The 14,932-nt window shown below is 35.6% G+C and overlaps 1 protein-coding gene and 1 long non-coding RNA gene across 10 annotated transcripts in view; one reads left to right on the top strand and one right to left on the bottom strand.

Moving 5' to 3' along the window:
- The window catches only part of LOC121730600 (guanine nucleotide exchange factor DBS-like), a 116,433-nt gene that overhangs the window by 67,019 nt on the left and 34,482 nt on the right, over positions 1-14,932 (top strand). The window lies entirely within an intron of this gene.
- On the bottom strand, positions 957-8,401 carry LOC121730607. The gene is made up of 3 exons (XR_006036134.1): positions 8,324-8,401; positions 6,893-6,894; positions 957-966 (listed from the first exon to the last, which is right to left on the bottom strand). It is a non-coding gene; the product is annotated as an uncharacterized LOC121730607 (long non-coding RNA).

Raw genomic sequence — 14,932 nt, 5'->3', positions numbered from 1 at the left:
GAATAGGGTAGGGATGGGAATGGAAGGGAATAGGGGAGGGTAGAGAAGGAAATCGGGTAGGTGATTGGGCCTCCGGTAAACTCACTGACTCGGCGAAACAAGCGCTGTTTCACGCCGGTTTTCTGTGAGAACGTGGTATTTCTCCGGTCCGGTCGAGCCGGCCCATCCGTGCCGAAGCATGACTCTCCCACGTATAAATGAATTTGAAAAACGGAATGTAAAGTGTATATTGTCGTGATCTGGTTATATTTATCTCTAAAAATTATAGCGGCTTTAGGTTAGTTAATAAATCTACTTTTTGACACTTCGAACCGCAAAATGCACGCAAACTTAATGCACGAAAAAGTAGCTGGGTTGCTAAGGGGAGGTGGATTTAGTAGGTGCCCTCATGCCAATGGGGATTGTCCATTTTTTTTTAATTTTGCTCATTACAAAAACATTTCGAGGAATAAGGTCAGTGATCGTTTTTTTGTATATAAAAGAAAAAAATACCCATTAGTTACTTATATTTTTGAACAAATATGTTTAACCTTAGTTTGATCTTCAATGGCGTTAAATTAGCAATAAATTCGACCAACATTATGTTTCGAACTTTTGGTAAGCTTCTCGTATTAGCTTTCACATAATGAGAACTTGCATTTGACAAACCAGCCATTATAAATAAGATTGAAAGGAAATTTAAAACATTACAGAGGTCAATTAGCCGCCGATGATGACGTCAGAGCGAAACTTTAAAAATTTATTGAGAAAAAACTAGCCAATGAATTTCAAAATTATTTAATTTATATTCTTAAAATACCCTATTTTAACGAAAAAAAACATAAAAAGTACATGTGATTTTTTTTGGACAATGCCCATTGCCGAAAACTTGATGCTCTGAACGCTAACATTGAATTTTCAGGAAAACGCTGAATGAACTGTAGATGCAAAAATCTAATTAACCTCTAACTCTTATTAAAATTTCTACTTATAATATCTAACAGATAGCAAATCCGCAAAGATCGTGTGAAATAATAATCTAACCGCAGGTCGCGACGTCGCGTCGCGTCGCGTCAGAAAGATTATTATTATCTGTGGCTAAATTACAAATGTCATTAGCACTTGCCGTCACTCTTGGCGCCCTAACCTGACACCGATGATGAAGAAAAAGAAAACTCCGCTTCAAATTTCGAACATCCTTTGAAATTCGAACTCCAATTTTTTTACGGAGGAAAATAAGTTTTTTTTTTGACACATCTTCATAATTTATGTAATGCTAGCAGGAAAAAACAGAGTATTACATAGCTCCATTGAGCCAAGTATATTCCCAAATTGGCATTATGACCTCATGCGCTTATGGGTGAAGTCCGCTATTATCAATGGGAGGCTTTGGTTATTAAGAAATTCCTTCGTTAAATTTCAATTTGCAGTTGGCCAAGGCCTTTGCTACTCCAAATAGGCTATTTTAAGGTTTAACCTAGAGTATGCTAATCATGCCTTATTTTCGGCTTCTCTTTACTTCCTTTCTACTGACGAATAATATAATAAGTATACTTAGTTAAGAAATGAATTGTCATATTTTCTTAATTACTATATTATTATATCGCGTAGATTATATCATAATATATTATGTTATATCAGAGAACACCAATTTGTAGTTTGATTGGAAACAGTCAACAGACTTGTTTGACAAGGAACAAAGCTCCATTAATATTGGATTATATCAGCCGTTCCTTTACTCCTATGATATCAGCCATCAGGGTACAGTTTTACCCCACATAGCTACTATATACTCTACAAAAATATGTCTCTATTTCAACTTCAAAACCATTTTCGCGTCACAACATTCTGGAGAACATTGTCAACATGACCATTATGTAGCGAGCAATTATTTTGAGTATCATTTAAGTCTCGAGGATTTCAACTTAGTGGGTGAGCGGTTAGCGGCCGCGGAGCAGTCAGCCCGACGACTCGAACCGCGGCGCACTGCCGCTAGCGAGTAACGCGCTCCTTGACTCTCTGTGCGCCTGGTACTTTTAGTTCCTGCGACAAGTTTTTGGGATTTCTGGTGACAGTTTCTGGGGTTGTAGTGACTGTTTCCTTGGTGCTGTGAAGTGATGTTCTGACTTATGGCTCTCCTGAAGCGAGCTACATGGGTGGACGTGGAATCGGGCGGCCGGCTGGGCTGCAACGGTGAAATATTTTGGAGCGAATGCAACGAGTGCGACTGCTCGTACTGCAACCCCAATTATATTTGCGTATGCAGTGACAAGGTAAATATTTTTCTAGGAAGTAAAAAATGACGCTAAATTTCACTTTTCATTATGTGTAGCATTATAAACCGGTATGGCGTAACTTTCGGACGATAAAATGTTATCTTCGTTGTCGTTTGTTTACTGAGTCCACATGTTTTTCGAGTCTAAAAAGGCTGATAAGAAAAGTGTGAAATTGTTTTACAAGTTCAAGTACAGTTATGAACAGTGTAATCACAAATTATACGTTTTTATTACTTTAATATTATTATAAACATTAGAAATTAAAGGTAAAATAGTTTATGTTCTCGTCTCAATCCCTAAATCGCTAGTACTCTACATTTTATTACGATATTAGTTAATAACTTATGTCAGAAATCGTAATCTATCGTATATATAAAAATAAGTCGGGTTTTCCTTCCTGACGCAATAACTCCAGAACGCACGAACCGAGGGCTCCGTGAGGTCTATAGAAAAAAATTCATAAAAAACTTCAAGAGAAAAGCAGGAAAACAGGGAAAACCATTTTATGGCAAAACAACGTTGCAAAAATTAACTAGTATCGTTTGTGGATATATCAAGCAAACACTAAAATTAGCACACCACGAACAAAGAAACAAACAAGTTTGCTTGCTAATTGTGTAGAGTCAGTAAACATGACTACCCAAACAATCCTCTGTAAAGCTAAAATTTGCTATAATTGCAAAAAAAATTGAAAAGACAAATTGTTGCGAATCAGCTCACAAAAAACCACATAATATTAACTTTCAATAAATAACGTGACCTAGAAATCGGCAGAAATCGCGATATTTTTTTGTGGGAACCATTTAATTGTAATTTCCAATGATGGAGAAAGGCCAACACTAATGACATGAGTACTCCATGTTGACGGTTTTTAGATAGAATGATTTTTATCAATGACTGTACTTTCTTTGAGAGGGATTAACGGTGTACAATGAATGAACAATTAAGAGCTTGAAAACACTCGAAAGAAAAAGATCTATAAGTTGTTGCTTGCAACTTTGTAACGATTAACCAAGTTTCGATTTTCAATAAACTGGGTACAGCATTTCAGATTGCTGCAAGTATTTTCTTTTCAGTTGCATCGACTTTTTATGGTCTTTTCATGTGAGTTTATTCCTTCTGTAATTTTTGTCTCCTTTCTCTATTTTCTATTATCGAGTATTAAGTATTGACTCTACTTTAGTATATTGATACAGACGTACAAAGTTGACACTTAAAAATATGTTTTTTAGAATCTTCTAGCACAAAAGAATGCAGAAACCTGTCGGTGTTTTGATGACTTCATACAAAAAGTTCAAAGTTTTTCCTTGAGAGCTCTATATTATATGTTGAATATGTCAATCGGCGTATAGATTTCATTAACATAGTCTAGTCCTAAAATAGGAGATTATTGATAGTTCATTTGAATATTTATCGAATTATAGCGTATACGGGTAGGTATACCTAATACCTATTTCTTAGATTAAGTGTAGGATTAAGTCCAAAGTTTTCGTATTTCTATTTTACAAGTACCTATTAGATGTCTGCAACTACGGTAATCGCGCGGTAACCGTACGTTTTACCGGAATAAAACTATCCTATGTCCCTTAAGAGGAGTCCACACCGCCGTTTTTCCATACAAACGTTGTCCCCTGGATAATGGTGGTAGAGTTATGATTTTTTTTCTGAATATCTATGGCCACTGTTAGCATGTCCCTATGTTTTCTTTTTTTTCATAATTTTATTATTAAAAAAGATAAGAATGTCCAAAAACCCAAAAAAATGGCCAGATTTTCCTCCAGAAAACAAAACTAGCTAAAATATACAAAAAAAAAACATAGGAACACAGCTCAAGCCTTGCTTTAATTCTTAATGAAAAAAAAGTACTTAAATCGGTTAAGTTTTGGAGAAGGAATCAGCGGACAACGAATCGAAGATTTTCTGTTCTTTTATTAAAACTTTTGCCGTATTGTCAACACGCTCTGAGAGACTTGAGACTGGTGAGACAGCAATACATTTTCAAATACCTATTTTCAATTTCTCTCGCCCTTGGTGTATCCTCTTAACCCATTGTGGGCCTTAGAGTACCTATCAAAATATTTAATTTAATTTGGTTAAGCGGCTTAAAATGAAGATGTAGACGGGCAGAGTAATAGACACACTTTCTCATTTATGATATTAGTAAGTAAGTATGGAAAAATACTTGAATTTTAATATTTTTATCTTGATTGAAATTCAAGACCTACTATAGAATGTCACGTACTAACATTAAAACCATAATAATATTATATTTTATTTATACTTACTGTAGCCTGCCGAGTGACCTATCCATACTATAATATTATAAATGCGAAAGTGTGTCTGTCTATCTGTCCGGCTGTCTGTCTGTCTGTCTCTCTGTCTGTTACCTGTCCTTACGCCCAAACCGTTGAACCGATTTTGCTGAAATTTGGCATGGAGATACCTCAAAGGAATGGACGTAGCATACTTTTTATCCCGGAAAAATTTACGGTTTCCGCGAGTTTTGGCGCAACGGAATTGCGGGCGTCTTCTAGTACTAGATATTAGTTTGATAGGAAACGGACTGGACCGAACAAGGGACGAAACTGCATTAAATATAAGGCTGGCCGCATGTATATCTTTTTTTTTATGAAATAAGGGGGCAAACGAGCGAAGGGGTCATCTGATGGAAAGCAACTTCCGTCGCCCATGGACACTCGCAGGATCAGAAGAGCTGCAGGTGCGTTGTCGGCCTTTTAAGAGGGAATAGGGTAATAGGGGAGAGTAGGGATGGTAAGGAAAAGGAATAGGAGAGGGTAGAGAAGAGAATAGGGTAGGAGATTGGGCCTCCGGTAAACTCACTCACTCGGCGAAACATAGCCCAAGCGCTGTTTCACGCCGGTTTTCTGTGATAACGTGGTATTTCTCCGGTCGAGTCGGCCCATTCGTGCCGAAGCATAGCTCTCCCCCATCTCTCACACGTCGTTTGCTGCCGTTTCATGTCGCCCGCTGCCAACCGGCACATTTAGATATGATATTATGCCCATTTCCTTTTGACCGATATAACTAGAACCTAACCTATTTAAAAAACACTCTCTTTCATTTGAAACGGGAAAACCGACCTACTATCATTGTTGGCGCAGAAAATAGTTTTAATGAGCGAGCTGTTACAGAATGCAGGTTAATGCTAGATATCTAAGATTTACACTAGAGTTAGAGTACTTATACTCCACTCGGGCTAACTTGTCGCTAGCGGTCGTTGACTCCTGTCAAAAACTTGTAATTTTCCATATAAACCGCGATTGACAATGAAGTGTCAGATATTGTCAATCGTGATTTTATATGGAAAATGACAAGTTTTTGACAGGGAGTCAATGACCGCTAGCGACAAGTTAGCCCGAGTGGAGTATAGTACTTAATGCCGTCGACATATTAAACTTAAGTGTAGAATACGCGAAAAAAGTATACCTTTTGACAAAATATGATTTTACCCTCTACATTTGAGTTGAATAGAAAATTTGTCTTTATTTTTTGTGAACAACAAACTCAAAGACTTTTATTTTATATAAGACTGTTGTGCCCTCCGTGGTAACCTAACCTAACTTTAATATTAAAAGCAAACAACCCTTAATCAATATGTATAATCAGACGATAGTGATACAGGCCCTTAGCAGGTAAGTGGAGTAGTTAACTACTTAACTAGTTAGTTAAGTGCTATTGTACAAAGAGCACGTAGAGGCACTCGATATTAAGAAATTCTCTCCTAAAAATCGTGCGTGAGGTCGCTCCATTTTGATGTTGAAACGCGTGAGGATTTTAATTCGTTTTGACAGTTAAAAATATTTCATACACACTTCTAAATTATTAGAGCTATTTGAATCGGTCGTAGAGCATTTCATATGAATAGGTACGCAGTATTTTAGTTTATTTCAAATTAAAAACTTGGTACAGTATTGTTAGACTTAGAAAATAGAATCTTTATTTGGAAATTTCATTTGACCGCCACATTAAGCTTACAACGTTAACCAATTACAGTTAATTTATGGTTTAGTTTGGTAAAAGAAATAAACTAGAATAATATCTATACCCAGGAGATTTATAAATATACTATTATATTGTAAACATTGAGCTGCTAACTCAAAATAACCAGCAAATCAAGACAGCTAACATAAAGTTTTTGTACTTAAATAAAAAAATAAATCCCACGAAACCCTACACCCTCTGACATCCGCTGCGGCGACAAAAGAGAACTTATTTCCCGCCACTTCTGCCGTCTGAAAGCCCCAGGAGTGCCAACCTGCCCGCATCATTTTCCTTTTGCCGCTGTATAAATTTATGAGAACCGGAACTCTATTTTTACAAGATGGTGCCCGCAACTTTGTTGTTTATCGCGCATGTAGGCCTACTACGAAGCCGTTTTGAGACTCAAACAATCGGCTGAGAATGCCGTGTCCTGCTCTATCAACGTCATTTCACGTTTGGTAGAGTAGGATGCGGCATTCTCGTACGATTGTTTGAGTCTCAAAACGGTTACGTGGTACGGGCCCTGGACCGTACATTTATCTGGATAAACTATCCTATGTCTGTGGTAAGTATCTGCTTGAGCGTAAAGAGGTAACAGACAGACACATGTTTTCGTATTTATTACATACACTAACATCTAGTTTGGGCATTGCCATCGATCACATTTTCTAAAAAAATCTCTAAAATTAATCCACAAATTCCAAAATCTTACGCAGATCACCAAAAATCTTTTCCAGATACACATAATATAAAAACAAATATGCCGGAGCATCCGCTATCCGAATTTCCGTTTTCTAATGACCGAATTAAGATTATTCGGCCTTTCACGCTCAGTTGGGCAACTCGTTAGTAGGTATAGCATCACTCGCTATATTTTAACATTAACACAAATGAAAAGGTCGCGAAGGGTGTATACGGAAGATTTGTTGGCTGAAAATACCATAAAAAGTATGAATTTTTGTTTGAAATTTCGAAAACTTCGAAATTTGAATAGCTTTGTTTTTAAGGTTGGCTGCTTGTATTTTTTATCGATATTAACAAGTGGCATAGATAGGAGATTTCAAAAAATGTATTTAATTAATTTAAAGGGCCCATTCACCCATGAGGCCCATTCACGGCAGGACTGCATGCCGTGCAGTCCTGCCGTGAATGGGCCTCTTTATACACAGTCATAACTTTATTATTATACGGAAATTACGGTAAATATATAGGTCTACCAGAATCTGATGGCAATTTTTGACAGCAGATTTTCAAAAAATATCCTTGATCATTGAATAAATTTTATATTGGCATGTTTCACACATAGAATAAGCCGCTAAAGGAAAAAAGGATCAAAATGTTTTATTTCTGTTACCCCGGTATTGCTATGGTCAATTTATTTTCCCACTTTTTGCCATCAGATTCTGGTAGACCTATAGTTGTTAATATTCTACTAGTAGGTAAGTTAGACGGAAGAACAACTATTTAGGTATTATGGATTATTGATTTTTACAAGAAGTAGGTATATTTACCTTACTTAGTTTACTACTGTAGTAATTTTCAGCCTGCTTTAGGAAACAATTATTATTATTTTACTAACAATTATTTTTCTAAACTTGTAATTACGACCGTGATGATAACCTTTACCATTATGTGTTAAAATGAATAATTTTAAGTTCCTTATTATTTTTCTTGTTCCTTATGAAAAAAGTTACGAGGTAAATGCTGGGTTTTTCATGAGAAAATTATATTTAGCGCCCTTATTTACTTTAGGAACCTGGTATCAAAAAATGCACTTTAATTGGTTGACGTTATATTGGCTTGGCCATAATTTGTATGGTTATAAATAATGTCGAATTGATTTATGTTCAAAGCATAAATTTTTTAGCTTCTGTCTCTCTTTCTACAAATCTTTCAAATATGAGTTTCTTAATAATTTAAATTCAGTTCAGTGGCGCGGCGTAACTACAACATCCGGGGCCCGTGGCAAATTGATGGGGCCCTATCAGTAAAAACTAAAAACCTAAAAACTGAAAAGTAAGAACCGTCACGTTAATAATAATTAATAAGGCAATGTATAAACTGACCTCACGGCCTTTTGGGCCGGGGCCCTTTTGGGTCGGGGGCCCGTGGCATTTTGCCAACCCTGCCACCCTATAGTTACGCCACTGATTCAGTTTATACTTCACCTAATTTTGACAGAAATACGGTACTCTACTGTACCTACTCCTGATTAGGCCAATATTACTGTCGTTAACTTGATGATCAGACAAGAAACAATATGTAAATTGTGCACACACTATGGAACTACATAATATAACTTTTGCTACATAGGTGACTATACAGAGTGTAACAAAACAAAGTGATTTAGGGATTTCTTGCGTCTTTTTTTAATTACAGAGTTCACTGTTAAATTGCAATTTGCAGCGCTGAAAGATTACTTTTTGACTATTTTATGGGCAAACTAATGATGTTGGCGCATTTCTCATATAAAACATAAAACTTTTTTAGCGCTACTTTCACAGTGAACTTTATAAAAGGGACATAGATTATACAGGATGCAATTAAACCTTCCTGCCAAATTTTAATATATTTATCCTTGTTAAAAATAAAAATACAAGTATTTTTTCTTTTATAATCACTCAGTATTAAAATGTTGAGAAATAGCTTCCGAAATTTATCCTAAAAAACACTACAATTAATGGACACGATGCGTCGTACGCGCGTGACGTGCCCCCACGCGCGCCGCGAGTGACCGTTCTGCAACGATTTTAAATGGGATAAAATATGTCATTGAAAAAAATAACACCCAATTTTTTTTTTGGTTAAATGGACTCTCCTAATGATTCCTTAGCCCTGGAAAAAATTTGGCAGGAAGGTTTAATTGCACCCTGTATAGGTATACTCACCCTAGTCAATAATATAAAAAATATCATTTGTTATTCTCTGTTAACTTGTATACAGTGTGTTAGTGTAAACACCGTTATCCTTGAAACCCTCAAATGAGCCAGTCAAAATGAAAAACTTTTAGTATGAGAACAATGCTGGGAACTCAAAAAAAATGCCGTCTTCATACCCATACGGATGCCCGGATCGGCAATTTGTATGGGTATGAAGACGGATTTTTTTGAGTTTCCAGCATTGTTCTCATAGAAAAAGTTGTTCATTTTGACGGGCTCATTTGATGGTTTCAAGGATAACGGTGTTTACACTAACATCTTGTATATGGAATATACTTGTTGCTATTTGAGTACTTTGAACCAATTTTAACCGACATGAAGTAAACACAGGATGTGTTATCGCAACATACACTGAACTAAAATACTCTGTGTTGCCATTGTTATTAACGAATTAGTAATTACCAATTTACCAAAATTTAAAAAGTAAAAAATTAAAACTTAATAAATTAAGTATATAGTATGTACAGTTAACAAAATAAATACCGCCTTGGTGACTTTATTGACACTAGTTACATTTAATTCAATCCGATCATACATAAATTCGATTTTCTTTATTGCCTAGGCAATTTTAATCCTTCAATCGCGGATTCTTGGAAATCTATTGTTATTCTATTGTGTCTCGCTCACCGGTGAGCTTATGGGGCTTGATGGGTTGATTAAATGGCTGCATTTATAAAGATAAGAAATCAAAAATATTTTCTTTACTTTGTGCAGAGCCGTAGCATTTGTTACAATTATTATTATAATACTTAGTAAAGAACTAAAGACGCGTTATTGTACTTATTATAAGGATGAAAAACCTTTAACATTAAAATATAAACCCAATAGGTATACGGTATAGTAGGTATACTTTTAAGGAAAGTTCTATATTTAATTGATATTAATGTCAATTGTTAATAGTTTTAGTTTTCCTTTAACTCGCGTCGGTAGTGCAGTTTTATAGTGAACTTAATATTAATTAACAATTAATTAAGTGAAAAGTTACTGTGTTACAATTGTGGATGTCCAGTAGATAAGTCATAGTGAATTGTAATGTAGTAGATTATGTATGGTTTGATATTTAATTGTGAAACTTATGGCCTGTTTCAGTACCTAATGGGCTATCCACAACTTATACTGACAGATAGAGTATAGAGTGTCTGTCGTGTAAGTTGTGGATAGCATATCCGGCACTTATCAGTAAGTGGTGAAATAGACTCTAAGTAAAGACTTAGGGTCTGTTTCACAACTTCCTGATAAGTGCCGGATAGGCGATCCACCACTTAACTTGATAGATGAATAATGGAGAAGCTGTCAAAAAAGTTGTGAATAACCTATTCGGCACTTTATCAGAAAGTGGTGAAACAGGCCCTTAGGATGCTAGGACTTTTAAATTGAGGAATCCTGGTACAAATTGAACTTATTCGTTGTCTTCTTATCTTACTAATAAAAGCATTGATACAGCGTATATACGTGGGAGAGCCATGCTTCGACACGAATGGGCCGGCTCGACCGGAGAAATACCACGTTCTCACAGAAAACCGGCGTGAAACAGCGCTTGCGCTGTGTTTCGCCGAGTGAGTGAGTTTACCGGAGGCCCAATCCCCTACCCTTATTCCCTTCCCTACCCTATTCCCTGCTGCGAGTGTCCATGGGCGACGGAAGTTGCTTTCCATCAGGTGACCCGTTTGCTCGTTTGCCCCCTTATATCATAAAAAAAAAAAAAAGCTATTAATAACTACACAAGATCTTCTTGTCTTTATCAAGGAAATTGGAAAAGTCATATGACAGAGAAGGACATATAATCTTAAATAATTATTTACGCTGCGTAAATAGATGAATAAGGGTGTAATTGTACATAACTTAGTAGTTATATATAAGTTATATAACACAATAACATAGTTAATGTCTACTCAAAGGAGTCAAAGGCGCTTGTTTCAAGAAGTCTCCGATTAAAATCTCTTTTCCATAGAAATTTTAAATGCCCCAAAACTGCCAGCACGAAAACACTAAAACAAAGATTGTGAAACTTTGTTCTAGATATTTAGAAGCTTAGGTTTAAAATGCGTCACAAAACGTAGAAACTAGAAAGTGATTTACATGAGTTGAGGTTACAACTTACAACTTTAGGCATGCAGTCACAATATAAACATCATACAGTAGTGCTAAATTTATTTGTGGATTAACCTGAGCCGTTATAAAGGAGAGTGTTTAATTTCTTTTTTGTATGGTAACACAGAATACCCCCACGATCAGGCTGGTGTATCTCGTAAAGGAATAACTTTAGTTAGGAATACTGCAATAACCTGAAGTGTTTCCCTTTCCCTCAATGCAGGGATTGGCTAAGCCCGATGAAGGATCTTCTTTGATGATGTATCGTCATCCAGATGCTAGTCAGGAGGCAAAGCTGTGTCTTGTGAAATCAAACTCATTTTACACAGAAATAAGCTTTACGCGCGTGCGGCGATATTACGTTTTTCTGCTACTTATCTGTCTCCGATACCGCACTCAGAGACGAATATTATTTATGTAACTGTAATTAAATAAAGATTTCGACATAAGCCTTATCTGTAAAACTCTTCATTAAATTGAAGTTTAATGATCATTAAATGTCTCTGAGTGCGGCCGTTAGACGGTCTTGTATGAAGATGGCTTACTGTATTTATACTGTGATGCAGTTATGCAAAGACAATGCATGACACGAAAGTCCTAAATTGTTTTCAAACACCTTCCAGTGACGTCACAATAATATAACCGTCATTGGTGATTGGAGTTAACCGCAAATTCCTGAACTTCGTTACTTAATAATATTATTATTAAATACAACTGAAACTGCGACCATGCGCTATACGGCTATAAGGAAAGCGACAGGAACTCTACATTTTCCTGGCTTAAAATATAACTAGTCGGTTGGGTTAGATTAAGCCACAGGTATCTCGTTGACCGAACCTCCAAACTTCCGTCTAATCCGGGACTCCGGGCAAGGATGGGAACCTGCCCGGCTTAGCTAGTCCCGGCGCCGAGGGGAACGCTTCAGTTTGGACTAGCTATTATTATTTGAGCTAGTCTCTATTATTATTTATATTATTTTGGAGGAAGTCCGGTCCCTGAGGCAGACCGAACGGTCGTGAAGGGAGTCCTGTATTGTCTAATCTGGATCTGTCTAGATCCAGCACATCCCTCCGTATACGGCTGAAGGCAAACCGCAGGTGGTTTTAGTGGGTAAGCCCGGCGCTAACTGAGGCACTTCCCCAACCCGGGGCACCCATAAATGGTTACTGCGCATCAAAAAAAAAGGTATCTCGTTGACCACGCATAGAGCGTTTCTTCTACGTATTAAAAAACAAAAAAAATTACAGCCGAACATACTAGAAGCTCCTCCTTTTTTGAAGTCAGTTAAAAATCACAAATCTCAGTTGCTTATCACTTGTTAAAATATATACTTAGCCTTTTTTTTTCATAAATACTAAGAACGATAGAGTAAGCACGATAAACCACAATAATTTTTTACCCGTACAAGCGCAAATCCGTTTTAAAACAACATTACGTGTTTTGCCAAAAATCATTACCTGGTAAAGAAATATTAACGGTTCATTGTCAGTAAATTAATGACCAAAAGTGACATCCATAATTCATAAACTTAACCAACCGAACCGTAAGTGGTGACTATTTACTACCGGTGTTCGTTTCTGGTGTTAACAGTTTACACTTTATACAAGTTACAACAATTTGTGTAAATTACACTTCGAGTTATTATATTTTTAGAAACAAAGAAAATAATATTATGTATCTACACATCACAAAAGAAGCATAGAACCATAATATGTACCTATATCGAAAGCACCAGTTCTAGTTTTTAGACTTTTAGCTCTTAACACTCTGACCCTGAAATTGTTTATTTTCCAACTATTTTTTATCTTTAGTTTTTCTTTGTTTAGTAGAGTACAAAATCACAACCTCCAAAAAAAATATTTGAACGCCCGAAGGTGTTAAACGTTTGTTTGGCAAACACCTTATTTGTATGAGGTAGCGAACACCGCTACCGATATACTCTAACTAAACTACGCCTTGTAGCAGTCAATTGAACAAAGACTCCAATCACCTCAAATGCTGCCAATTTAAAAGTACATAATATTAACCGGGTTATTAAGAAATACAGATACATTAATTTTAATTTTGCGAAACAAAATGAATTAAATTGTAGAGGCATAGAATGTAGATAACAGTGAAGCTACAGAATAGGCATGATGACTATTGTTTTTTCTTATCGGTAATTGAAGGACACTTAAAAAATAGAAACATCGTTGAAAGAATGACTCTGATAGCTTAAAAATTCACCAAGATATGACAATTCAAATATCCCATAAAAAAGACCTGCCCGAAACGCTCCATACAAAGTGCTACGAAAGACTGACGTCAGTCTTTCGTAGTTTGTACGCATCGGGAGACAACTTTGTTCGACAGGTATATTAAATATTCCGTTTATGAAAGTGGTTTCGTAACAAAAGTTGCTTTTAATTGCATAAGTTATCGAATTGTATACAAATATTAAGAAATATAATTGAAAAAAAATTCGACTTGAATATCCAACTTTAAAAGCGCATAACAAAAAAAAATACAAATGCTATCAAGCTGAAATTTTAGGAACACTTATTTTTCACCGTGATTTCTTTATTTTATTAACAAAATTCGCTAATCTTTGACCTTGTCATCATCCCTATTATAGGGACGTCATTAAATTAAACATTTTTGGTGTAAGGTAAGAAGTTGTCTACGTAAATTGAACTTATCTTTATTAATTTTATTCCTTTTAAGACTTTTTTAAATCTTTAGTAATCTTCAGTATATTCTTTGATCAAAATGTTCTAAGAAAACTTAATAATATCATCTCAAAACAAACATTTTCCAAGGGCTCTATTAAAATCTTATCCTGTCATAAATGCAAGCTCAGCGTTGACTTAGATAAGCGGGGTCATTGACCCGGCCCTTAGGAGATCACTAATCTCTGACCTGAACTCGGTTAAGAACAGCTTAAGTGAGCTTAAATATGAGATATTTTTAAAACTAGGTTTACAGAAGAAAATATGTTGTGCTTTCGTATAAAAACCTTCTTTATCTATCTTCTAATTATTTTATTTAACGTATTGTATAGGTACTTAAATAGCTTTATAGTTCCTTTGTTTTTCTTTCTAATTGCTTCTATAATAAAGTATGACGTTAATAATAGGGATGACGGCAAGGTCAAAGATTAGCCAATTTTGTTAATAAAATAAAGAAATCACGGTAAAAAATAAGTGTTCCCAAAATTTTAGCTTGATAGCATTTGTATTTTTTTTGGTATGCGCCTTCAAAGTTGGATATTCAAGTCGATTTTTTTTTTCAATTAAATTTCTTAATATTTGTATACAATTCGATAACTTATGCAATTAAAAGCAACTTTTGTTAAGAAACCCCTTTCATAAACGCAATATTTAATATACCTGTCGAACAAAGTTGTCTCCCGATGCGTACAAACTACGAAAGACTGACGTCATACTTTCGTAGCACTTTGTATGGAGCGTTTCGGGCAGGTCTTTTTTATGAGATATTGGAATTGTCATATCTTGGTGAATTTTTAAGCTATCACAGTCATTCTTTCAACGATATTTCTATTTTTTAAGTGTCTTTCAATTACCGATAAGAAAAAAAAATAGTCATCATGCCTATTCCAAATATTGATATTAAATATTTTATGAATTTGCAGTTAATCTTATAAAG

The sequence above is a fragment of the Aricia agestis genome, chromosome 9 (assembly GCF_905147365.1).
Source record: "Aricia agestis chromosome 9, ilAriAges1.1, whole genome shotgun sequence".
Lineage (NCBI taxonomy): Eukaryota > Metazoa > Arthropoda > Insecta > Lepidoptera > Lycaenidae > Aricia > Aricia agestis.
Note: the sequence above shows the minus strand (reverse complement) of the source record. Positions and strands in the feature narration are given on the sequence as shown.